Genomic DNA, 13,324 nt, shown 5'->3' with positions numbered 1-13,324 from the left:
AATTTAGGGTCTTAAACGTTCAGCCAAGATACTTGCTATATTCTTTTTTTTTTTTTAACATCTTCATTGGAGTATAATTGCTTTACAATGTTGAGTTAGTTTCTGCTGTACAACAAAGTGAATCAGCTACACATATACATATATAACCATATCCCCTCCCTCTTATGTCTCCCTCCCTGTCCCACCCCTTTGGCGGTCACAAAGCATTGAGCTGATCAGGGTGATGGTGGCCTCATAGAATGAGTTTGGGAGTGTTCCTCCCTCTGCTATATTTTGGAAGAGTTTGAAAAGGATAGGTGTTAGCTCTTCTCTGAATGTTTGATAGAATTCACCTGTGAAACCATCTGGTCCTGGGCTTCTCTTTGTTGGAAGATTTTTAATCACAGATTAAAATTTAGTGCTTGTGATTGGTCTGTTTATATTTTCTATTTCTTCCTGGTTCAGTCTTGGAAGGTTGTGCTTTTCTAAGAATTTGTCCATTTCTTCCAGGTTGTTCATTTTATTAGCATATAGTTTCTTGTAGTAAGCTCTCATTATCCTTTGTATTTCTGCAGTGTCAGTTGTTACTTCTCCGTTTTCATTTCCAATTATATTGATTTGAGTCTTCTCCATTTTTTTCTTGATAAGTCTGGCTCATCGTTTATCAATTTTGTTTATCTTCTCAAAGAACCAGCTTTTAGTTTTATTAATCTTTGTTATCATTTCCTTCATTTCTTTTTCATTTATTTCTGATCTGATATTTATGATGTCTTTCCTTCTGCTAACTTTGGGTTTTTTTTTTTCTTCTTATCTGATTGCTTTAGGCATATGGTTAGATTGTTTATTTGAGATGTTTCTTGTTTCTTGAGGGAGGACTGTATTGCTATAAACTTTCCCTTTATAACTGCTTTTGCTGCATTCCATAGGTTTTGGGTCGTTGTGTTTTCATTGTCATTTGTTTCTAAGTATTTTTTGATTTCCTCCTTGAGTTCTTCAGTGATCTCTTGGTTGTTTAGTAGCATATTCTTTAGCCTCCATGTGTTTCTATTTTTTACAGTTTTTTTTTCCTGTAATTGATACCTACTCTCATAGCGTTGTGGTTGGAAAAGTTACTTGATGTGATTTCAAATTTCTTAAATTTACCAAGGCTTGATTTGTGTCCCAAGATATGATCTCTCCTGGAGACTGTTCCATGAGCACTTGAAAAGAAAGTATATTCTGTTGTTTGTGGATGTAATGTCCTATAAATATCATTTAAGTCTATCTTGTTTAATGTGTCATTTAAATATTGTATTTCCTTATTTTTATTCACTTTGGATGATCTGTCCATTGGTGAAAGTGGGGTGTTAAAGTCCCTTACTATGATTGTGTTACTGTTGATTTCCCCTTTTATGGCTGTTAGCATTTGGCTTATGTACTGAGGTGCTCCTATGTTGGGTGCATAAATATATACAATTGTTATATCTTCTTCTTGGATTGATTCCTTGATCATTATGTAGTGTCCTTCTTTGTCTCTTGTAATAGTCTTTGTTTTAAAGTCTATTTTGCCTAATATGAGAATTGCTACTCCAGCTTTCTTTTGATATCTATTTAAATGGAATATTTTTTCTATCCCCTTACTTTCAGTCTGTATGTGTCCCTAGGACTGAAGTTGCTCTTTCGTAGAGAGCATATATATGGGTCTTGTTTTTGTATCCATCCAGACAGCCTATGTCTTTTGGTTGGAGCTATTAATCCATTTACATTTAAGGTAGTTATTGATATATATGTTCCTATTACCATTTTCTTAATTGTTTTGGAGTTGTTTTTGTGGGTCTTTTCCTTCTCTTGTGTTTCCTGTGTAGAGAAGTTCCTTTACCATTTGTTGTAAAGCTGGTTTGGTGGTGCTGAATTCTCTGAACTTTTGCTTGTCTGTAAAGGTTTTAATTTCTCCTTTGAATCTGAATGAGATCCTTGCTGGGTAGAGTAATCTTGGTTGTAGGTTATTCTCTTTCATCACTTAAATATGTCTGGCCACTCACTTGGGGCTTGCAGAGTTTCTGCTGAATGATCAGCCATTAACCTTATGGGGATTCCCTTGTATGTTATTTGTTGCTTTTGTCTCACTGTTTTTAATATTTTTTCTTTGTATTTAATTTTTTTTTTTTTTTTTTTTTTTTTTGGTACACGGGCCTCTCACCACTGTGGCCTCTCCCATTGCGGAGCACAGGGTCTGGATGCACAGGCTCAGCAGCCATGGCTCACAGGCCCAGCATGTGGCATGTGGGATCTTCCCGGACTGGGGCATGAACCCATGTTCCCTGCATCGGCAGGTGGACTCTCAACCACTGTGCCACCAGGGAAGCCCTGTATTTAATTTTTGATAGTTTGATTAATATGTGTCTTGGTGTGTTTCTCCTTAGATTTATCCTGTATGGGACTCTCTATGCTTCCTGGACTTGATTGACTATTTCCTTCCCCATGTTAGGGAAGTTTTCAACTATAATCTCTTCATATATTTTCTCAGACACTTTCTTTTTTTCTTCTTCTTCTGGGACCCCTATAATTTGAATGTTGTTGCATTTAATGTTGTCCAAGAGCTCTCTGAGACTGTCCTCAATTCTCCTCATTCTTTTTTCTCTATTCTGCTCTGTGGTAGTTATTTCCCATATTTTATATTCCAGGTCATTTATCCGTTCTTCTACCTCAGTTATTCTGCTATTGATTGCTTCTAGAGAAATTTTTATTTCATTTATTGTGTTGTTCATCATTGTTTGTTTGCTCTTTCGTTCTTCTAGGTCCTTTTAACCATTTCTTGTATTTTATCCATTCTATTTCCAAGATTTTGGATCACCTTTAGTATCATTACTCCGAATTTTTTTTCAGGTAGACTGCCTATTTCCTCATCATTTGTTTGGTCTGGTGGGATTTTACCTTTTTCCTTCATCTGCTGCATATTTCTCTGTCTTCTCATTTTGTTTTACTTACTGTGTTTGTGGTCTCCTTTTCACAGCCTGTAGGTTCACAGTTCACTTTGGTTTCCTGTCTGCCTCCAATGGGTGAGGTTGGTTCAGTGGGTTGTGTAGGCTTCCTGGTGTAGGGACTAGTGCTTTGTTCTAGTGGGTGGGACTGTATCTTGTCTTTCTGGTGTGCAAGGCCACATCTGGTGGTGTGTTTTGGGGTATCTCTGAATTTAGTATGACTTTAGGTAACCTCTCTGCTATCGGGTGGGGTTGTGCTCCTGTCTTACTAATTGATTATCATGGTGCATCCAGCACTGGAGCTTGCTGGCCATTGGGTGGAGCTTGGTCTTAGTGTTGAGATGGAGATCTGTAGTAGAACTCTCGCCAAATGAAATTACATTGTGCCAGGAGGTCTCTGTGGTCCAATTCCCTGAACTTGGCTCTCCCACCTCAGAGGCTTAGGCCTGACACCAGGCCAGAGCACCAAGACACTGTCAGCCACATGGCTCAGAAGAAAGGGGAGAAAAAGGAAAGGAAAAAAATAAAGAAAATAATAAATAAAAAAACAATATTAAAATTAAAAAATAATAATAATCATAAAAAAGAAGAGAGCAACCAAACCAATAAACAAATCACCAATGATAACAAGTATTAAAACTATACTAAGGTAAACACAAAAATGAGAAACAAATCAGTCAAAGACAGCAAACCCCAAGTCTACAGTTGCTCTCAAAGTCCACCATCTCAATTGTGGGATGATTTGTTGTCTATTCGGGTATTCCACCAATGCAGGGTACATCAAATTGATTGTGGGGTTTTAATCCACTGCTCTTGAGGCTTCACGGAGAAATTTCCCTTTCTCTTCTTTGTTCGCACAGCTCCTGCGGTTCAGTTTTGGTTTTGGCCCCATCTCTGCATGTTGGTTGACCTCAGCCATCTGTTCCCACATAGACAGGATGGGGTTAAAGCAGCAGCTGATTAGAGGGCTCTGGCTCACCCATGCTGGGGGAAGGGAGGGGTTTGGTATTTATAATTGGAATTCAGGGCGAGCCTGTGGTGGCAGAGGTCAGCATGATGTTGCAACAGCCTGAGGCACACTGTGTGTTCTCCTGGGGTAGTTGCCCCTGGATCACGCAACCCTAGTAGTGGCCTGTTGCACAGACTCCCCACAGGTGTGGATAGTGACCTGTCTTGCACACAGGATTCTTGGTGGCTGCAGCAGCAGTGTTAGTGTTTCATGCCTGTGTCTGGGTCTAAGCTGATAGCCATGGTTCACACCCTTCCCTAGAACTCTTTTAGGTGGTGTTCTGCCCTCTGTGGACAAGCAGGGAAGGAATCCCCTCTCCTGGCACACCCCAAAACAATTCTCTTGCCTCTTAGGCAGCTCCAGACATTTTCCTGCATTCCCTCCCAGCTAGCTGTGGCGGACTAGCCCCCTTCAGGCTGTGTTCATGCAGCCAACCCCAGTTCTCTCCCTGGGATCTGATCTCTGAAGCCCGAGCCTCAGCTCTCAGCCCCCACCCACCCCACCAGGTGAGCTTACATGCCCCTCAGGCTGGTGAGTGCTGGTTTGCAATGATCCTCTTTGCAGGAATCTCTCTGCTTTTCCCTCTGCACCCCGTTGCTGTGCCCTCCTCTGTGGCTCCAAAGCCTTCCTCCAGCCCACCCCCATCTCCACCAGGGTAGGGTCTTCCTAGTGTGTGGAAAGTTTTCCTCCTTCACAGCTCCCTCCCAGAGGTGCAGGTCCCATCTCTATTCTTTTGTCTCTGTTTTTTCTTTTGCCCTACCCAGGTACATGGGGATTTTCTTGCCTTTTGGGAAGTCTGAGATCTTCTGCCAGTGTTCAGCAGGTGTTCTGTAGGAGTTGTTCCACATGTAGATGTATTTTTTTATATATTTGTGGGGAGGAAGGTGATGTCTACATCTTAGTCCCCTGCCATCTTGAAGGTTCCCCCCATTCTCTTTATTCTGAACCTAAATACAGTAGGAGGCAAAATAATTAGTCTAAAATCCTATAAAAAATAGAGTTGACATTTATCTAGTCCTCTACTACATAGGGGGCAAATACATACTTTGATAGAAGCCTTCAAATACAAAAGATAAGAGTTGAAATCCTAGAATTGCTTTCCCTAAGAATACTTGTCATTTGGGCATGGTAGAAGACTCAGAATCTAGGCTTGGCCCCTAGCAGAGGGCCATTATTGGAGGATAGAGAAACCTTCAGATATATTGACCAACTTTGAGACACTTTACTGGCAAAATTGGAGGCTTGAAGGAGTTCAAACACAGCTGTTATCAATTATCATCCTTCAGACCTGCTAAATTCTAAAGCTGACTATGATGGGATACAAAAATGTAAAACATTATCTCTGAAAATCAGAGTGAAAATTCCCACAAATCATAGGTTCTGAGGAGGCAAAGACCTAAAAGAGTCTCCTATAAAATCCCTGGATGGTCACATCCACAGTTCAGGAACAAGTCAGAGGTAGACAGTACCTTATCAAAACTGTTATAGAGCCTCAACACAGTTCTGTTCCTGATTTGATTAAGGTGATAAGCTCCTCCCCTCATATCTACCTAACAGATAGAATGTTAAACCCTCTCTGGTAAAAGATAACATTATCATGAGTCTATATGTCTCTTTTATATACAAGAAGCAAAATCCAATGAAAAGTCAGTAGATACAACTACATGTGACTAATAAAGTAGAAAAAAAAAGCAACAGGTAAAACCATGGTGATCCTGGCATTTGAGCTTAGCAGACAACAACTTCAAATATGATTGAATATCTGATTACACACTTACTATAAACAACTGTAACACCGATACACACACCTATACACATATACAATACTGTAGAAGTTTGAATTGTGTCCCCCATATTTATGTCAAAATCTAACCCCTCAATAGCTATGAATGTAACCTTATTTGGCAGTAGGGTGTTTGCAGATTCAGTAAAGTTAAAATAAGTTCATATTGGAGTAGAATGGGCCCTATATCCAAAGATTACTTTCTTTATAAGGAGAAACAGACATACAGACACATATAGAGGCAAGATGGTCATGTGAAATCTAAGGCAGAAATTGGAGTGATGCACTTACAATTCAAGGAATACCGAAGATTGCCATCAACTACCAGAAGCTAGGAAGAGGCAAGGAAAGATTCTTTCTTATGGACTTTAGAGGGAGCATGGCCCTTCCAACAACTTGATTTCAGATTTCTAGCCTCAAAAACTGACAGAATAAATTTATGTCCTTTTAAGTCACCTGGTATCTGGTACTTTGTTATGGTAGCTCTAGGAATCTAATATACATACATACAGAAGTATACATGTTGGCAGGCATTGAATTTGACTAACAGAAGTTTATAATCCTTGAGAAAGGAAAGCACATGAGTTGAAATCTGCATTCATCCCAGAATTTTTCCCAAGGGCACTTTCCAAAATATGGTGTAGGTAAACAGACCCTAAGGAGAAAACAACATTCATTGTTGGTACATATAAGAAATGGAGACAGATTGAAATTTAGAGTTGTCAAAGTGGCTGAAATTTAGGGAACAGTGCAGAAAAGATGAGGTGGCCATAAAGAAGGGGGCACAAACATCCACATAATTATTCCTTTCAGATCCTTGAGAAAATCTTAACCTTCACAGGTGAAGACAAGACTCTATTAGACTTGGCAGAGATTAGTTACTGAAGACTGGAGAGTTGAACAGAGATTAAAGAGGCCACACAGTGTAGAGGAAGCATTGGGGTTTAAGCCTAGCCAGAGTGGAGAGACATTATTAGACACACTGGGCTTTCTTGAGACCCTAAGAGCCATACCCCAGAAGTAAAGAACACACCACAGAACAAGGGCTACACTAAGGATGTAAGAAGAAGCTGAAATATAGACCAGAAAAGCTATAAAACAAGCTTCAGCATGACTAAGATGATCTTCTGGCAATTTAACTACATTCTGGGGCAAAATATGATACTCCAGAGAGGAAGATTTACATAATCAAAATATTTCTCAACATTTAAGGAACAATGTATAACATACAGTCAAAAAACTATCAGATGTGTAAAAAGTCAGTAATAAAGAAATACAATACTCCATAAAAGAAGACCCAGATATGATCCAAATATAAAAGATAACAGAAGGACCTAAAAATAACTATAATTAATATGATAATGAAAATAGAAGAAAAGGTGGAAATAATCCAAAGAGATATAGCATTTCAAAAGAAAATCAGAATCTATAAAATGTATCAAATGAACATTATGTAACTTCAAAAGACAATATCTATATCTCAAAATTTATTAGAGTGTTATAACATGAGATGGAACACAAGACACAAGATTAGTAAATGTGAAGAAATAATAAAAGATCCAAAGGGAGCATAGAGATAACAAGAATACACAGATCCAAGAGTAAGGAACTCATGGGACACAATCAAAATGTCTAACATACATGTAATTGGAATCCTAGATGAGAAGAAAATGAATGGAAAAGAATCCACATGTGAAAAATTAATGATTTTAAAATCTGGCAAAATATCTCAATCTGTAGATTGAAAAAAGTCAGCAAATAATAAATAGGATAATGTGCTGAAAAAAGTAAAAAACTAATTTTGAAGTTAGTAGAATATTATTCAACAAAGATAAAATAAAGGAATTTGCAGGGTTTTTTTAAAGCTGAATTTATTCATCACCAGCATATCCAAACTACCAAAAAAAAAAAAAAAAACTCCGTATGAAGAAAAATAATCCTAAATGAACGAGGTACCAAGGTACCATTAAAAGGAATGAAGGGCTTCCCTGGTGGCACAGCGGTCGAGGGTCCACCTGTCGATGCAGGGGACACGGGTTCGTGACCCAGTCTGGGAAGATCCCACATGCTGCAGAGCAGCTAGGCCCCTGAGCCATGGCTGCTGAGCTGGCGCGTCTGGAGCCTGTGCTCTGCAATGGGAGAGACCACAACAGTGAGGGGCCTGTGTACTGCATAAAAAAAAAAAAAAAAGGAATGAAGAGCACCAGAAAAGATAAATATGTGGCTAAATGGAAATGTATTTAAAACTCAATAATAATGTCTATTTAGATTTGAAATGCATGTTACAAATAAATTATACAATAAAACATAATGGTTGGAGGAAGTAAATGGAGTTAAACTATTATAAATTTCTTTTGTTTGTGAAATAGTAAAAATTACTTAACCAAAAGTAGAATCTAATATGTAATAAATGCTTATGTAATCCCTTAGGTAACCACTTATTAATAAAAAGAGACATAACTAAAATCTAATACAACAACAACAAAATAATGAATACTTGATTAATACAAAAGAAGCAAGGAGAGAGGAATAAAGAAACACAGATGAGCCAATTAAAAAAAAACAAGATGGTAGATTTTAACTATATCATTAATTACATCCAATTTGAGTTGCCTAATTTCTCATTTTAAAAGACAAATATTGCTGTCATGAATTAAGAAAAATCTATGTGCCAATTTCAATCAACATATTTTAAATATAATAGATAAAGGTTAAAAGTGAAAAGATGGGAAAATATATAAACAAAAACTATTCTAAAAAGCTACTGTGGCCTCATTGATATTAGGAAAAGTATACTTTAGGAAATAAGTCTTGTGAGAAATAACGAAGGAAATTTCATAAAAGTAATGAGAGCAATACAACTGGAAAATATAAAAATCCAAAAGTTGTCGTATCTAGTAACATAGCTTTGAAATAGCATACATAAAGCAGAAATTGACTGAAGCAAAAGAAGAGATAGACAAGTCCAAAATTATAGCAGGAGATTTAAAAACACCTCTTTTGGTAACTGATAGAATAAGCAAACAAAAGTCAATATGAATGTAGGAGATTTAAGTAAGGCAAAAAATTGATCTAGTTGAAATATCTACACTACTATATCCAACATCTGCAGAATACACATTTTTTTCAAACACACATGGTACATACAACACAATAGAGCATATCCTTGGATACGAGCTAAGTCTCAAAAATTGCAAAGAAGAGAGTGGTGTCAACGAAATGGCAGACTAGCAAACTCCAGGCTCACATTCACCTATAGAAACATTTGAAAAACAATTATAATGACTTTATATAGGATTTCTAGAAAACTGTTCAAAGGTCTGCAGCAACCAACAGAATTCCCAGTCAAAATGAGAAACGCTAGGAAAATTCATGACATTTTTACGCACCCTTGCCCCACATTCTCACTAGGACAGCACAATGCTGTCTGAGGGAGACAGCAGGCCAGGTCTTAGTTCCTTCCCTCAAACCAGAGGAAGGAGAGTGGACTTCACTTGTAACATTCAAACCAATCTGGGAGATGAATGAAGGATTGATCTCTGTTTCACCTAATTCAGAGCTTAGGTAGGGAAAAGCAGTTTAGCACACATCTCAGGCTAGGAAAAGTTGTGTGGAGTACAGTGCATTGCACATGGGTGTTGATTGTGAAAGCTGCAGAGGAACTATGGACCTCAAGACTCCTGCTTCAAGGAGATCATAAGAAAATACAATAGAACATCTAAGGCTGTGAGAAGAAGCAGGAGTGAAATTCCTTGGGAAAATAGGTTATTTAAAAACAGACATGTATAAGCGGGGGGCATCAAAAAAAGCACGCACATAGGCCCAGGCAAGATGCATGCCAAGAAAAGGCCTGAGGAAAACTTAATCCTTCATGCCAGGCTGATCTCAAAGCACAGAACACACTATGATAACTAGTGAAGGTCATCCCTGGCAGAGAGCCTGTCTTCAGAGACTCAGAGGTGGCTGCTTTTATTTTCAACAGCAACAAGAAAAAAAATCAAAAAGCATACAAAGAAACAGGAAAACATGGCCTATTAAAATAAAGAAAATAAAATCACAGAAAATGTCCCTAAAGAAACAGGCATCAAAAATAATAGACAAATAATTTAAAACACGATCTTAAATGTGCTCAGAGTGTTAAAGAAAACATTGACACAGAACTAAAGGAAATCCGGAAAGGCATATATGAACAAAATCATAAATATCATCAAAGAGGTAGAAATTACAGCATGAAACAGAACAGAAATTCTGCATCCTAAAAATAAAATAACTGAAATTTAAAGTTCACCAGAGAGGTTCAACAACAGAAATGAAGAGACCGAAGTTTCAGCCATTTTTTTTTCTTTTATTGAGGTATATTTGACATACAATATTATGTTAGTTTTATGTGTACAGTAGTGATTCAACATGTGTATACATTGTGACATGAACACCACAATAAGTCTAGATACCATCTGTCACCATACAAAGTTAATGCAATGTTACATTATTGATTGTATTCCCCACGTTGTACGTTTTGTCCTCATGACTTATATTCATTTTATAACTGGAAGTTTGTGCCTCTTGATCTCCTTCATCCAATTCACTCACTCCAAACTTCCTTCCACCAGCAAATATCTGTTCTCTGTATCTGAGTCAGGGTTTTATTTCATTTATGTGTTTCTTTCAGTTTTTAAAATTTCACATATAAGTGAAATCATGCTGTATTTGTCTTTCTCTGTCTGACTTATTTCACTTAGCATAACACCCTCTAGGTCCCTTCATGTTGTGGCAATGGCAAGATGTCTTTCTTTTTTAATGGCTGAATAGTAGTCCATTGTATATTCCATATATATATATATATATATATATATATATATATATATATGTATGTATATATAAAACTTCTTTATCCATTCAACCATAATGGACACTTAGCTTCCATATCTTGGCTACGGTAAATAATGCTTCAAAGAACATATGGGTGCATATATCTTTTCAAATTAGTGTTTTCATTTTCTTCACACAGATACTCAGAAGTGAAATTGCTGGATAATATGTTATTTTTTTCAGTTTTTGAGCAATCTCTATACTGCTTTCAGTACTGGCTGCACCAATTTACATTCTCACCAACAGTGCATGAGGTTTCTCTTTGCCTCACATTCTTGTTAACACTTGCTATTTCTTTTAGATAATAGCCATTCTAATAAGTGTGAGTTAATATCTCATTGTGGTTTTGATCGGCATATCCCCAATGATTAGTGATGTTAAGCATCTTTTCATGTGCCTATTGGCCATCTGAATGTCTTCTTTGGAAAAAGAACTATTCACATCCTCTTCCCATTTTAAAAAAATTGGATTGTTTGTGGGACTTCCCTTGTGGCACCGTGGTTAAGAATCTGCCTGCCATTGCAAGAGACACATGTTTGATTCCTGGTCCAGGAAGATCCCACATACTGCGGAGCAACTAAGCCCATGTGCCACAACAACTGAGCCTTCACTCTAGAACCCATGAGCCACAACTACTGAGCCCATGTGTCACAACTACTGAAGCCTGCATTCCTAGAGCCCATGCTCTACAACAAGAGAAGACATGGCAGTGAGAAGCCCATGCACCAAAACAAAGAGCAGCCCTCACTTTCCCCAACTAGAGAAAGCCATGTGCAGCAATGAAGACCCAACATAGCCAAAAATAAATAAATATTTTTTTAAATTGGGTTGTTTATTTTGTTTGGATTTGTATGACTTCTTTAAATATTTTTTGTATTGACCCTTTACTAGACATATCATTTTCAAATATCTTTTCCCATTTAGTAGTTTGCCTTTTCATTTTGTTGACAATTTCCTTAACTGTGCAGAAGCTTTTTAGTTTGAGAGTTCCATTTGTTTTTTTTATGCCCTTGCCCTTTGAGTCAGATCCAGAAAAAAAAATCACAAAGACTGATGTCAAGCAGCTTGCCACCTACATCTTCATCTAGGAGTTTGATGGTTTCAGACCTTACAGTCAAGACTTTAATCCATTTTAAGATAATTTTTGTATAAATGTAATATAATGATCCAGTTTCATTCTTTTGCATGTAGTTGTCCATTTTTTCCAGCACCATTTATTAAAGAGGTAATCTTATCTCCACTGAATACTGTTAGCGCCCTTGTCAAATATTAGTTGACTAAATATGTTTAAGTTAATTTGGGGGCTCCCAATTCTGTTCAGCTGATCGATGTGTCTGTTTTTATGACAGTACCACACTGTTTTAATTACTATAGGCTTGTAGTATAGTTTGAAATCAGAAAATGTAATGCTTCTCACTTTGTTCTATTTTCTCAGGATTTCTTTGGCTATCAGAGGTCTTTTGTGGTTCCACATAAATTTTAGGATGGTTTTTACAATTTCTGGGAAAAATGTCACTGGAATTTTGATAGGGATTGCCTTGAATCTATAGATGGCTTTGAGTATATGGACATTTTAACAATATTAAGTTTTTTAATCTATGAGCATTGAATATCTTTTCATTTATTTCTGTCTTCAGTTTCTTTCATCAATGTCTTATAGTTTTCTGTGTATAAGTTTTTCACCTCCTTCATTAAATGTATTCCTAGGTAGAGATTGGTTCAAGATGGTGCAGTAGAAAGATATGCATTCACTCCCTCTTGTGAGAGCACCGGAGTCACAACTAACTGCTGAACAATCATCAACAGGAAGACACTGGAACTCACCAAAAATATATATCCAAAGACAAAGGAGAAGCTGCAATGAGATGGTAGGAGGGGTGCAATCACAATAAAATCAAGTCCCATAACTGCTGGATGGGTGACTCACAAACTGGAGAACAATTATACCACAGAAGTCCACCCACTGGAGTGAAGGTTCTGAGCCCCATGTCAGGCTTCCTAACCTGGGGATCTGGCAACAAGGGGAGGAATTCCCAGATAATCAGACTTTGAATGCCTTCAGGATTTGATTGCAGGACTTTGACAGGGCTGGGGGAAACAGAGACTCCAATCTTGGAGGGCACACACAAAGTAGTGTGTGCATCAGGACCAAGGCGGAAGGAGAGTGACCCCATAGGAGACTGAACCAGACCTACCTGTTAGTATTGGGGGGGTCTCCTGCAGAGGCAGGGTATGGCTGTGGCTCACCATGAGGACAAGGAAACTGGCAGCAGAAGTTCTGGGAAGTACTCCTTGGTGTGAGCCCTCCTGGAGTCCACCATTAACCCCACCAAAGAGCCTGTAGTCTCCAGTGTTGGGTTGCCTCAGGCCAAACAACCAAAAGGGAGGGAACTCAGCCCCACCCACCAACAGACAAGTGGATTAAAGTTTTACTGAGCTCTACCCACCAGAGCAACACCTACTACCCACCACCAGTCCCTCCCATCAGGAAGCTTGCACAAGTGTCTTAGATAGCCTCATCCACCAGAAGACAGACAGCAGAAGCAAGAAGAACTACAATCCTGCAGTCTTTGGAATGAAAACCACATTCACAGAAAGATAGACAAAATGAAAAGGCAGAGGACTATGTAAGAGAAGAAGGAACAAAATAAAACCCCAGAAAAACAGCTAAATGAAGTGGAGATAGACAACCTTCCAGAAAAATAATTCAGAATAATGATAGTG

This window comes from Tursiops truncatus, chromosome X (assembly GCF_011762595.2).
Source record: "Tursiops truncatus isolate mTurTru1 chromosome X, mTurTru1.mat.Y, whole genome shotgun sequence".
Classification (NCBI taxonomy): Eukaryota; Metazoa; Chordata; class Mammalia; order Artiodactyla; family Delphinidae; genus Tursiops; species Tursiops truncatus.
Note: the sequence above shows the minus strand (reverse complement) of the source record.